Genomic DNA, 14,291 nt, shown 5'->3' with positions numbered 1-14,291 from the left:
CATTTAACAAGCTAATAGACCTATAGCTGGAGCATTCGGAGGGGTCTTTTCCTTGCTTAGGGATAACCGTGATATGCGAGGCCAACATTGTTTGGGGGATCGCCTCGCCTTTAAGAAATTTGTTAAACAGTTCCACCATGTGAGGTAAAAGAACTGGCAAAAAAGTCTTGTAATAGAGGTAAGTAAATCCGTCTGGGCCTGGGGCCTTATTTCCCGGCAAGTCCTTTACCACTTCCTCGGGCTCCCAGTTTTTGTAGGGAGGGTGCCCACAGACTTGGGGTGGCATGAGTTAAAAAGCTGCACGAGGGGACGTTTGCACTATAAGGGGTGTAGATTTTTGTAGCCCTCTCCTCCCTCCTGTGCTCACAATTCCCCCAAGCTAATCTTTATAGGTCCGGGGCTGGATGGGCACCTCCTCTTGCCTGTGCCATTAGCTGTCCCTTGGCCAGAAGTTAAACGGTGCGGTAGCACGCCACGTTTAACGCGTGTGGTTAAAAATTTTACATTTACAAACACAACCATTAATGCAGTGTTAACAAAATGTTAACACATGCATTAACACAAGTGTTAACATTTGCGTTTTGTAAACGCAAATGTGAACATATGAACATCTTACACAAAAAACAAGCCATCAATCAGCTCCGTAGCCAAAAAATGTTAAATGTTCTGCCACTTGGAAGACGGCGATGCAAAAATGATAGATTTTTCCCACATTAGGGTTTGATTTGACAAATTTAGTAAAACGTAAGAAAAAATATTCAAGTCTGGTATCCCCGTAATCGTATTTACCTATAGAATAAAGATTATTGTATAAGGGGAACACAAGAATAAAAAAAAGTTACAAATCCAGTACAGAATTGAATATTTTTTACTCCTGCCCTCAAAAAAAAGTTCCTAAATTTTCAATAAAAGGAGACACCAACCCCAAAATGGTAACACTGGAAAAAGCTTCTCATCCCGCAAAAAAAATGCCGTCACATGGCCCCAATAACGAAAAAGCAAAAATTTTATAGCCTACAAAAGGGGCCAATGAGGAAACTAAAATCCTGGCAGCTGCTGGGCGCTCCTTCCCTTCTGAGCCTCGCTGTGCACCCATAACACAAGTCACGGCCACATGTGGGGGGTCTCTGCACTCCGGAGAAATTGTAGAACAAACTTTATGGTGGGTTTTCTCTTTTTATCTTTTGGAAATGTCTAAATTTTAGGGCTAAATGAACATATAACTGACAAAATTTGACCCCTCTAAATTTCAACTCCATTTTGATTCAATGACTATGAAGATCTCAAGGGGTTAACGATCTTACTAAAATCTGTTTCTGATAGCTTGAGGGGTGCAGATTTGAAAATGGGTTGGTTATATAGGGGATTTTTGATGCTAAATATGTAAAATTTCATTCAAAACTGTATTTATCCTCAAAATAGTCAATTCTGAAAATCCGTAAAAATCGCTTTTCGATTTGTAGGCCGCGTGGCGTCAAAATAAATTATCCAAAAATGTCAAAAATGATGACAATGTAAAGAAGACAAATGGGAAACGTTATTCAGCAATTTATTTAGGTGGTAAATCTATTTGTCTGAAAACGCGATGATTTCGAATTTCGATAATGGCAAATTTAAAAAAAAAAATCATCATTTTTCTTTTTTTTTTTTTGTAAATAAACGCAAAACTTATCAGCCAAAATTTACCACTAAAATGAAGTACAACATGTGGGGAAAAAACTGTCTCAGAATCGCTTTGATAAGTAACAGAGTTCAAAAGTTATAACCGTATAAAGAGACGCAAGTCAGAATCCAAAAAAATGGGGCCGAGCCCTTAAGCTCCAAAATGGCTGCGTCCTTAAGGGGTTAACCCTTTCACTCATGTGTACTTTGGGACACTACAGTCCTTCCCGCGTTACTAGCCCGCTTGCCAAGCACATATCCCTCACATACATGAAAATGAAAGGAGGGAGAGCAGCCACTAATTATAGGAGCCACACACACCCTGCATTGTATTCGGACTGCGAGCCCCCTATGAGCAGCCATTGTCCCAGCGGCTCCAGGCCCAGGGGCTACGAGGGGTGTGAATAGTTCTGCAGCCGTTGTGCTGGTTGACAACAATGACCTCCATAACATCTCAGGGTGCACCCTCTCCTTGTCTTTTGATGCCGGGTGCTTGGTCTCCCAGTGACGGAGCAGTTTTTCAGGTTTCATAGGGCTTATGACATGTCAATCACCTGGAGGGATGAACCCGTAACTTAAGTAGGACTCTTATGCAGCCTCTTCTTTTGGCATTCTTACGCCGGCGACACACATGACGTTTTGGACCCATTTTGGGGCCGTTTTTAAGCAGTCCATTAAAAAAACGCATCCGTTTTTGACCGGTTTTACCAATTATCTTAATTAAAAAGGGTAAAAAACGGATGCGTTTTTAATGGACTGCTTGAAAACGGCCCAAAAATGGGTTCAAAACGCCACGTGTGCCTCTGGATTAAGGGTGATGGCACGCAAGGCGTTTTGAACCCATTTTTGGGCCGTTTTTAAGTAGACCATTAAAAACATGTCCGTTTTTGACAGGTTTGACCAATTATCTTAATTGAAACTGGTCAAAAACGGATGCGTTTTTTTGATGGACTGCTTAAAAACGGCCCAAAAACGGGTTCAAAACGGGCCTTGTGTGCCATCACCCTTAGGCCAGCGGCACACGTAGTGTTTTGAACCCATTTTTGGGCTGTTTTTAAGCAGTCCGTTAAAAACGCATCCGTTTTTGACCCCTTTTAATTAAGATAATTGGTAAAACCGGTCAAAATCGGATGGTAGGTGGATGAATGGGACGTGAGGATAGCCCTTTTTTGGGCTAATCCTCACGTCCCGGCTATCTTTTAGTAAACTTTAATAAGCGGGTATGTAAATTTTTTTAAGCGGCTACTGGGGCGTGGAGTAGCCGGACATGAGGCTACACGACGCGGCTACTCCACGCCCCAGTAGCCTCTTTTCTCCTCCTACCATTTCATCTTCAGTGCGCAGCTCCTCTTGGCTGCGCGCCCTCGTCTATATATTGATTTTTTTCCCCATTTTTACTGATTGAAAAGTAATTTGCCAAAAATGTTGTTAATTTTAGCATCACCGTCTTTCACATGCATAACTTTTTTATTTTTCGCCTCACAAATCTGTGCAAGGGCTTATTTTTTGCGAGAATGACTGTTCTTTTTAGTGGTCTTATTTTAGAGTGCGTAACATTTTTAAAATCACTTTTTAGAGCATTTTTTATAGGGTATTAATAAAAATAATTTTTGGGAGCATGTTTTTGGGGGGGTTTACGAGGTTCACTTTGCGGATCTCATAACAATTCTGTTTTATTATGCAGATCATTACGGACGCAGCGATACCAAATATGTGGGGGGGTTTGTGTATTTTTTCAATTGTACTGAATAAAAACTAGTTTGGGGAAAATCTTGTACATTTTAGCATCACCATCTTTTCATATGCCGAACTTTTTAATTTTTTGGCAGACAAATCTGGTTAGGGGTTTATTTTTTGTGAGAGGAGTTGTTCTTTATAGTGGTCTCATTTTAGAGTGCGGAACATTTTTTTATCACTTTTTAGAGCATTTTTTTTTTAAAGTACCGTATATAGTCGTGTATAAGCCGAGTTTTTCAGCACAAAAAATGTGCTGAAAAACGTCCCCTCGGCTTATACATGAGTCAATACTTGTAAAAAATAATTAAAAATGGACTAAAAAAAATACGATGCGCAGCGCTGCTCCCCCGATGTCATCGTGGCTCCTCTTCTTGCTTCCGCGCCGTCTTCTGTCTTCTTTAACATCGCGATGGGCGCCGCCATTGTTCTTCTCCCGTGCGGCGCCTAGTATGACGTCAGCAGCGGCGCGTCATACTGGGGGCAGGCTGGGGTGGCTGTATACTACTGGGGGCAGGCTGGGGTGGCTGTATACTACTGGGGCAGGCTGGGGTGGCTGTATACTACTGGGGGCAGGCTGGGGTGGCTGTATACTACTGGGGGCAGGCTGGGCTGGCTGTATACTACTGGGGGCAGGCTGGGGTGGCTGTATACTACTGGGGCAGGCTGGGGTGGCTGTATACTACTGGGGGCAGGCTGGGGTGGCTGTATACTACTGGGGGCAGGCTGGGGTGGCTGTATACTACTGGGAGCAGGCTGGGGTGGCTGTATACTACTGGGAGCAGGCTGGGGTGGCTGTATACTACTGGGGGCAGGCTGGGGTGGCTGTATACTACTGGGGGCAGGCTGGGGTGGCTGTATACTACTGGGGGCAGGCTGGGGTGGCTGTATACTACTGGGGGCAGGCTGGGATGGCTGTATACTACTGGGAGCAGGCTGGGGTGGCTGTATACTACTGGGGGCAGGCTGGGGTGGCTGTATATTACTGGGGGTAGGCTGGGGTGGCTGTATACTACTGGGGGCAGGCTGGGGTGGCTGTATACTACTGGGGGCAGGCTGGGGTGGCTGTATACTACTGGGGGTAGGCTGGGGTGGCTGTATACTACTGGGAGCAGGCTGGGGTGGCTGTATACTACTGGGGGCAGGCTGGGGTGGCTGTATACTACTGGGGGCAGGCTGGGGTGGCTGTATACCACTGGGGGCAGGCTGGGCTGGCTGTATACTACTGGGGGCAGGATGTATACTACTGGGGGCAGGCTGTATACTACTAGGGCTGGCTGTATACTACTGGGGGCAAGCTGGGCTGGCTGTATACTATAGGGGGCTGGTTGGCTATATACTTGGCTGGGTCTGTGACCAATGCATTTCCCACCCTCAGTTTATACTCAAGTCAACAGGTTTTACCAGTTTTTGGTGGTAAAATTAGGGGTCTCGGCTTATACTCGGGTCGGCTTATACTCGAGTATATACGGTATTAATAAAAAATGGTCTTTTTTCGGAATGTTTTTTGTGTTTTTTTCTCCGGCGTTTACCGTGCGGGTCCAGTAATGATTCCTTTTTATTATACAGATTGTTTCGGATGCGATAATACCAAATATGTGGGGGGGGGAGGGGTTGTGTTTTTTATACTTTATTAACTGTTTTTATGGGAAAGTGAAATTTTAGGGGCTTATATTTTTATGTATTATAATGTGTAGTGTTTTGACATGTTTTTACTTTTCCATACTTGAACTTGAACCAGCGATGCTCTGATTCTCTGATGCTCTGATCGCTGGTTCAAGTTCAATACACTGCTCTATAATACTATGGGAAACTGCTCCTCCATGTGACCTTTTCATATATGAAAACACCCATCACTGGGTTTAGCGACGCCCCCTACTCCTCTACAACCAATTCCGAGTGTGGGGAGCTATTCATATATTTAAAAAGGTCACATGTTTCCCAAGGGTGGGGGGGAACTGCTCCTTTCCAGCCCCTCCCATTTGGCAACTGCCTAGTCACACAGCAGATGCTAATGAAAGGTACAATATAACATATCTTTTTTCTGTAAAACCAATTTTTAATACAAAAACACTTTGGCAGTGTGTGTACTATGCTCTGTGGGGACTGGAGGAGTGCTAAAAATGGGTCTCCTGCTGACAGGTTCCCTTTAAAACAATATAGATACAGTTACTCCTCTGCCTCCTTCTGTTGTGCAGGGAGAACGTAGAGGTGGGGGAGTAACTGTACCTACAAAATAATGAAGTGTGAATCATGACATTAGCTGGACAGTGGTCAGGGAACATGGCCGCTGTATCTAAAATGGCTGACAGTTTGCAAGATGGCGTGATCTCCTTAACAAAGATGTAAAGAATAAAAGAAGATTATGGTGAGTGTCAACTTTTCTTTTTCCGTCTTTTGATGATGAAGGCTATAAAATAGCAAAACACCAAAAACAAACAACACTATGATGGGAAATGTCATGGAGCTGAATTGTTACCCGGAAACAGAGTGTAGGCCAGAAATCGTCTTGAAAAAGGTGGATCTGGTGAACTTTGTTCCTACTGGGAGGACAAAATCTACATATTTGTCAGAAGAAGGAGTGAAGACTGTCCTGTATATGAAGTGAACAACAATAAAACAAGAATCCTACACCGACACTTGTTATTGCCTTGTGACTACCTACCACCAGAATTCAATCTCGAAGTAAGGAATCAACCCTAAGCCTTCTAAGTCTTCAAGAACTTGAAGAACCACTTAAAGAACCTGAAGAAAACTACTTTGACAGCTCAGATGAAGAAGATAATACTTACGTCTTGAGAATACCTACTAGGAGCAGTAATCCTCAAAAAAGAAATACCATATATACTCGAGTATAAGCCCAGTTTTTCAGCACAAAATTTGTGCTCTAAAACCCTGACTCGGTTTATACTCGAGTCAAGAAAAAAAAATTAAGTCAAAATTCACCTTTCCGACATCACCCGTAGGTCCTATGCTTGCTTCGATGCTCCAGTGCCGCCGCGGTTCCTTTGGATCCTCTTCGGGTTTTTCCACTCCTCTTCGGGTCCCCTTGCAATGCTGACGGCTCACAAACAATGACATCGGCAAGCGGCTGCCGGACGAGCGCGAAGACCCGAAGAGGAGTGGAAGAATCCAAAGAGGATCCGAAGGACCTGGGGCAGCACTGGAGCATGGGAGACAGACTGGGAAGGCTATATACTACAGGGCCTGGGCAGGCTATATACTACAGGGCTTGGGCAGGCTATATACTACAAGGGGCTGGCAGGCTATATACTACAGGGCCTGGGCAGGCTATATACTACAGGGCTTGGGCAGGCTGTATACTACAAGGGGCTGGCAGGCTATATACTACGGGGCCTGGGCAGGCTATATACTACAGGGCCTGGGCAGGCTGTATACTACAGGGCCTGGGCAGGCTGTATACTACAAGGGGCTGGCAGGCTATATACTACAGGGCCTGGGCAGGCTGTATACTACAAGGGCCTGGGCAGGCTGTATACTACAGGGCCTGGGCAGGCTGTATACTACAGGGCCTGGGCAGGCTATATACTACAGGGCCTGGGTAGGCTAAATACTACAGGGCCTGGGCAGGCTGTATAATACAGGGCCTGGGCAGGCTGTATACTACAGGGGGCTGGCAGGCTATACACTACAGGGTCTGGCAGGCGATATACTGCAGGGGTTTTGCTGGCTGCATACTGGGAGGCTGTGACCAATGCATTTCCCACCCTCGGCTTATACTCGAGTCAATGCGTTTTCCCGTGTACTAGGAAGTGGGAAAAAAATTCTAAATGCAGTGAAATTGGTAAAAAAATGCATTTGTGCCGTATTCTTGTGGGCTTGGATTTCTGATTTGTGCCGATTTCCCCTGAATTGCCCTGGAATTTTGGCGCACGTGACCGGATTGTGGCGCATCGGCGCTGGCATGCATGCAACAGAAATCGGGGGACGTGGCCGAACGAAAACCCGACGGATTCGGAAAAACCGACGCATTTTAAAAAAAAATGTGTCGCGAAAATTGCACTTACCTTCACTCAGCCCGAGCCGGTGTACTCCATTGCGTTCCGATGCTCTTCAGCGCAGCAGCGCCACCTGGTGGACGGTGGAGGAACTACCTTAATAAATCCCGGCCGGACCCAAATCCAGCGCAGAGAACGCGCCGCTGGATCGCGAATGGACCAGGTAAGTAAATCTGCCCCATTGTAATGAATGTGTTAAAACGAAGTATGATGAGGTCACGGGGAGCGACAATCCTCAGAAAGATGGCGGCGCTCGTGCAGCTTTGCCGGCAGCGATCAGCCCAAGAACACCCGTAATACTACGTCACATGTAAGTAAGGGGTTAAACCAGTTTACCAACTGGACCACTGGAAGTGTAGACATCCACTACCCAGAGGAAACCTTCCCTTAAGAGGGGGAGGCTGCAATAAGATGGAAGGTTCTCCCTGGGGCACTTTGGTGTCGGCGTGTGATGGGGCTTCCTGTGTAGATGGTAGAGGGGAGGACTGTGATATTAGAGGCAGCCATGGCTCACACGTAAATACAAGATCAAACTAATAGGGCAAATCTACTTACCTGGTCCTATCATGATCCCCGATCCGGACGGTCCAACAAAGATGAAGTCCGGTCGCGATTCATGAAGATTGTGCGCCCGATATCCTGCATCCGTCCCCTCAGCGCCGAGGTCCGTCGGAGTTCTCCTTCTTCCTCCCGGTGCTTGTAAGTGCCTGTCTTGCAACACAATTCTAAATGTTAAATCTTGTGCGTTGTTCGAATGCGTCAGGTTGTCCGATGGCGCGCCCCCCCAGGAGGAGACAGCAGCAGCTGACTGCTAATCTGCAGGCCATGTGTCCTTTATTCAGCCGGAGGGAATTTATCAAATAACCTCTCTGGGTAGAGTTACAGACTTCCACCAATAACCAACGTCAGGGCAGAAAAAGGATTGACATTAATGAAACACAAGTTATGACTGGTTAGTATGTAACCTCCCCCCCTTCCCAGGCAGATCATATATACAGGCAGTCCCCGGGTTACGTACAAGATAGGTTCTGTAGGTTTGTTCTTAAGTTGAATTTGTATGTAAGTCGGGACTGTATATTTTATAATTGTAACCCCAAACAAATTTTTTTTGGTCTCTGTGACAATTGGATTTTAAAAATGTTGGATTGTCATAAGAACCAGGATTATCAATAAATCATAATTGTAGACACCTCTGATAACTGTTACAGCTGTAAGTCAGGTGTTCTTAAGTAGGGGACCGCCTGTAGCTGCATTGCATGCCAATCATCAGCCAATCACATGGCGGCAACTCAGTGTATTTAGGCATGTAGACATGGTCAAGACAATCTCCTGCAGTTCAAACCGAGCATCAGTATGGGGAAGAAAGGTGATTTGATGCCTTTGACCGTGGCATGGTTGTTGGTGCCAGAAGGGCTGGTCTGAGTATTTCAGAAACTGCTGATCTACTGGGATTTTCACGCACAACCATCTCTAGGGTTTACAGAGAATGGTCCGAAAAAGAAAAAACATCCAGTGAACGGCAGTTCTGTGGGCGGAAATGCCTTGTTGATGCCAGAGGTCAGAGGAGAATGGGCAGACTGGTTCGAGCTGATAGAAAGGCAACAGTGACTCAAATCGCCACCCGTTACAACCAAGGTAGGCAGAAGAGCATCTCTGAACGTCGAACTTTGAGGCAGATGGGCTACAGCAGCAGAAGACCACACCGGTGCCACTCCTTTCAGCTAAGAACAGGAAACTGAGGCTATAATTTGCACAAGTTCATCGAAATTGGACAGTATAAGATTGGAAAAGCGTTGCCTGGTCTGATGAGTCTCGATTTCTGCTGCGACATTCGGATGGTAGGGTCAGAATTTGGCGTCAACAACATGAAAGCGCGGATCCATCCTGCCTTGTATCAGCGGCTCAGGCTGGTGGTGGTGGTGGTGTCATGGATCCATCCTGCCTTGTATCAACGGTTCAGGCTGGTGGTGGTGGTGGTGTCATGGTGTGGGGAATATTTTCTTGGCACTCTTTGGGCCCCTTGGTACAACGCCACAGCCTACCTGAGTATTGTTGCTGACCATGTCCATCCCTTTATGAGCACAATGTACCCTGTAACATCTGATGGCTACTTTCAGCAGGATAATGCGCCATGTCATAAAGCTGGAATCATCTCAGACTGGTTTCTTGAACATGACAATGAGGTCACTGGACACAAATGGCCCCCACAGTCACCAGATCTCAATCCAATAGAGCATCTTTGGGATGTGGTGGAACGGGAGATCCGCATCATGGATGTGCAGCCGACAAATCTGCGGCAACTGTGTGATGCCATCATGTCAATATGGGCCAAAATCTCTGAGAAGCTTCCAGCACCTTGTTGTATCTATGCCATGAAGAATTGAGGCAGTTCTGAAGGCAAAAGGGGGTCCAACCCGTTACTAGCATTGTGTACCTAATAAAGTGGCCGGTGAGTGTATATAAGGGCCTTTATCTGAAAGCACCTGGCTCTGTACAATGGAATTGGCCAGATTCCATGGATTGACCATGGACCAGATTGGTTGTTAAAGTTCGTACTGGCGCATGGCGTGGGCCATTACAGATCCGTGGATGACACACCGTTATGAGAGATATTTGGCGGACATACTGTGGCTTATTTGTTAAGGGTCGCGGATCGCACTTTCATCTGACTTTCCGACGTTTACAGGGATTGCACGGCTGTGACAGGTATTTAACAGGGTCTGATGTCGGAGCAGCTCCTCTTCTGTCTTCTCCGCGATGCTCTGGTCCCCGCAGCTCCTCTTTTCTCTTCTCCGCGATGTTCCGGTCCCCGCAGCGCCTCTTCTGTCTTTTCCGCGATTCTCCGGTCCCCGCGGCTCCTCTTATTTCTTCTTTGTTCTGTAACAGCCGGCAGAGACGCGGCCATGTTATCTCTGTCGTCATCAGCGACCGCATCATAGTATGCACCGGATGACAGAGCACATGGCCGCGCCTCTGCCGGCTGTTACAGAAGACCGAAGAAAGAAGAGGAGCCGCGGAGACATTGGAACCCCCCCGAAGGTGAGTATGTAAGTTTATTTTTTTAAGTGCTGGGTGGGCTGGCTGTATACTACAGGGGGCAGGCTGGCTGTGTACTACAGAGAGCAGGCTGGCTGTATACTTCAGGGGGCAGAGTTGCTGTATACTGCAGTGGGCGGGCTGGCTGTATACTACAGGGGGTTGACAGGCTGTATATTACATGGGGCTGGCTGTTTACTACAGGGGGCAGGCTGGCTATATAGTACATGGGGCTAGGCAGGCTATATACTACAGGGGCTGGCTGGCTGTATACTATAGGGGGCAAGCTGGTTGTATACTACAGGGGGCAGGCTGGCTGTATACTACAAGGGGCTGACTGGCTGTATACTACAGGGGGCTGACTGGCTGTATACTACAGGGGGCTGGTAGGCTATATACTGGGGGTGGCTGGCTATATACTAAAGGGGACTAGCTGGCTATATACTAAATGGGGCTGGCTATATACTACAGGTGCTGGCTATATACTAAAGGGGGCTGGGAGGATATATACTACAGGGGCTGGCAGGTTATATACTAAAGAGGTCTGGCTGTATACTACTGGGAGCTGGCCGGCTATATACTGGTGGGGCCGGGTATACTACTGGTGCTGGCTGTATACTACATGGGGGCTGGCTGTATACTACTGGAAGCTGGCTGGCTATATACTGGGGGGAGCTGTGCCCAATGCATTTCCCACCTTCGGCTTTTACTCGAGTCAATAGGTTTTCCCAGTTTTTGGTGGTAAAATTAGGGGCCTTGGCTTATACTCGAGTATACATAAAGAATTAGGTGTGTGAGATGTGTACAAAGCTGAGTGAAGACGTGAAGCATTGATGTGGACAGCTGGTACAGGTGGAAAGTAAAAGAGCACAGCAAACATTACAAAGGGAACAGGAAAGATTTTTAGACAAATATAATTGTTGGTTTTTCTTTGTCTTCTTACCTTTCCCCCACCTGCAGGGTCTAAATACTTTTGAGAATACTATAATTTTTCGCTTTTTTGGCGCAGATACGATAATAATCTGCCCCACTGTGTAGTGCGCAGAATGCACCAGAATCAGGATTTCTGACGCACGTTCTTCATGAATCTGGCGCCCCCTGCACTGCTCCAACTGAGTGCAGCAACTTTTTTTGGTGCACCTTTAACATAGAGCATGATCTGGAGGGGTCCTCTTAGGGAGGGTGCCCACGGACTGGGGGTGGCATGGGTTAAAAAGCTGCACGAGGGGATTTTGCACTTTACGGGTGGTGGCACAAGTGGCGTTTTTAGGCCATTTTTGAACCGTTTTTAGTTTTGCGTTTTCATATCGTAAAAAAAGCGCATGCTTTTTTGGAAAATGCATCCGTTTTTGACTGGTTTTACCAATTATCTTAATTAAAAATACATGCGTTTTTTTTACGATCTGAAAACACACAACTAAAAACGGCCCAAAAACGCCACATGTGCCATCTCCCTTAGGGGTGTAGATTTTTATAGCCCTCTCCTCCCTCCTGTGCTCACCCCTCCCCCAAGCTCATCTTTATAGGTCCGGGGCTGGATGGGCACCTCCTCTTGCCTGCGCCATTAGCTTCCCCCTCCCTATCGATACTTGTTTTGTGTTTTGATGTTTTCTGTTTTTCAGTGATTTTTCAGGTCACAGCTGGCGGAAATTCTATCAGTGGAAGATTTTGGCCAGAAGTTGAAGGATGCGGTCACACGTCGCATTTAAAAAATGCATTGCAACAGCTGCAGAGAGATTTGCCTAATTAAACAGTTGTTAACACATTGTTAACGCAAACGTTAACATTTGCGTTTTGTTAACGCAAGTGTTAGCATCTGTATAATTAGACAAATCTCTCTTCAACTTTTGCAATGCATTTATAAACGCATGCGATAAACGCGACTTGTGACCGCACCCATGCCACACATGATGTTGTGAACCTGTTTTTGGTCCGTTTTTAAGCAGACCAGTTTTAATTAAGGTAATTGGTGAAACCGGTCAAAAATGTATGCGTTTTTTAACGAAAAAGGGACGAAAATGTTGGTCCTTTTTTAAGTCCGTCTGTTTTTAAGTCCGTCCGTTTTTGACAGGTTTGACCAATTATCTTAATTGAAACTGGTCAAAAACGCATGTGTTTTTTGACGGACTGCTTAAAAATGGGCCAGAAACGGGTTCAAAATGCCTTGTGTGGAATCGCCCTTAGTTTGGGAGTCCGGCGGAGCAAACCGCTTCGGGCAGCCGTGGTATTCGCGCGGTATGAGGACTATATGGCGTTTAATATGATTGTTAATTTTCAACAATAAATAGCTGTGACCATTTCCAGGGCCATCCTAGTCCTTGTAGTGCGCCTCACTATCAACAGTGCGCAAGACTGCGGCTGACGTCACCTCCTGCAGGAACTTTAAGGGCGCGGTCACACCTCAAGGCGCTGGAGATGCTTTAAGCAGGTTTTTGGACCACGCACTGGAGCTATGAGATATAATCGGGACTGTGAGTAAAACTATACAAACAACTTGTGGTTACCGACTCTCCCGGATATACTCGTTTTTGCTACTTTTATTTTTTACTACTATTTTATTTTTGCTACTATTATTTTTTGCTCTTTCTATTTGATGCATCAGTAATTCTTGTCTGAATAAGAGTGATGCCACAGGTGATGACAGGCGTTACCAATTAACTAAAACTGGTCAAAAACGGATGCGTTTTCAAAAATCGCATGCATTTCTTAACACATGCAGGTTTTTTTTACGAACTGCTTAAAAACGGACCAAAAGCGGGTTCAAAACACCATGGGGCTCATTTACTAAGGGTCCGAACGCCGCCCTTTCGCTGTGTTTCGCGATTATTTCCGCTTTGCGCCAAATTGCCACGGTTTTTTGGCACACACGATCGGATTGTGCCGCATCGGAGCCGGCTTGCATGCGACAGAAATCAGGGGGCGTGGCCGTCGGACAAAGACGGATTCGGACATACCGCGGAATTTAAAAAAGGAATTGTGTTGCAAGATCAAGCACTTACATGCACCAGGAAGAAGCAGGTGAACGCCGCATCTCAACGTAAAAGCGACGGATGTAGGAACACGGGAGCACGATCTTAGCGAATCCTGGCAGACCTGAATCCTCGTCGGACAACGCACCGCAGGATTGCGACAGGACTGGGTAAGTAAATCTGCCACCATGTGTGTCACCACCCTAAGGGTGATAACATTGCATTATCCATAAACACATCTCATTAGGGTGATGGCACACGTGGCTAAAAACGCATCCGTTTTTGACAGGTTTTACCAATTATCTTCAAAATCGCATGCGTTTTTTGACGGACAGCTTAAAAAACGGGCCAAAAACGCCTTCAAAACGCCACGCGTGCCATCACCCTAACTTGGGATACACCTGATGGACTGTTAAAAATCAACATGTTCCTGTATTATCTAACAAGATTGTATGGAATAGCATCTCTTCTCCGACAGTTATTGTGCCAAAATTTTGCATGATTTAAATATTAGTTTTTACAACCGACATCATTCTGTTCGTGCTTGTTTTATTGCAAATTTATAGAATTTTTATTTTTTTTTAATTTTTTTTTCATTTTTTGTATTTTATTAAGTCATTTGTAAGAATTTTCTGTACAATAAAAAGGATGTTTTTGCCACGACTCTTTTTCAAAAACAAAAACGTGTCTAGAAATACAGAAAAGGCAAACAAAAGAACCAGCGTCGTTATCTTTCTATAGCAAGTCTAAAAACCTGATGTGGGGTTAAGCCAAACCAGTACAGGCATTCCCCTACTTAAGGACGCCCGACTTACAGACGACCCCTAGTTAAAGACAGACCCCTCTGCCCCCTCTGACCTCTGGTGACCTC

Source organism: Engystomops pustulosus, chromosome 9, assembly GCF_040894005.1.
Source record: "Engystomops pustulosus chromosome 9, aEngPut4.maternal, whole genome shotgun sequence".
Taxonomy (NCBI): domain Eukaryota; kingdom Metazoa; phylum Chordata; class Amphibia; order Anura; family Leptodactylidae; genus Engystomops; species Engystomops pustulosus.
The sequence above is the reverse complement of the archived record's forward strand: the minus strand, read 5'-3'. Positions refer to the sequence as shown.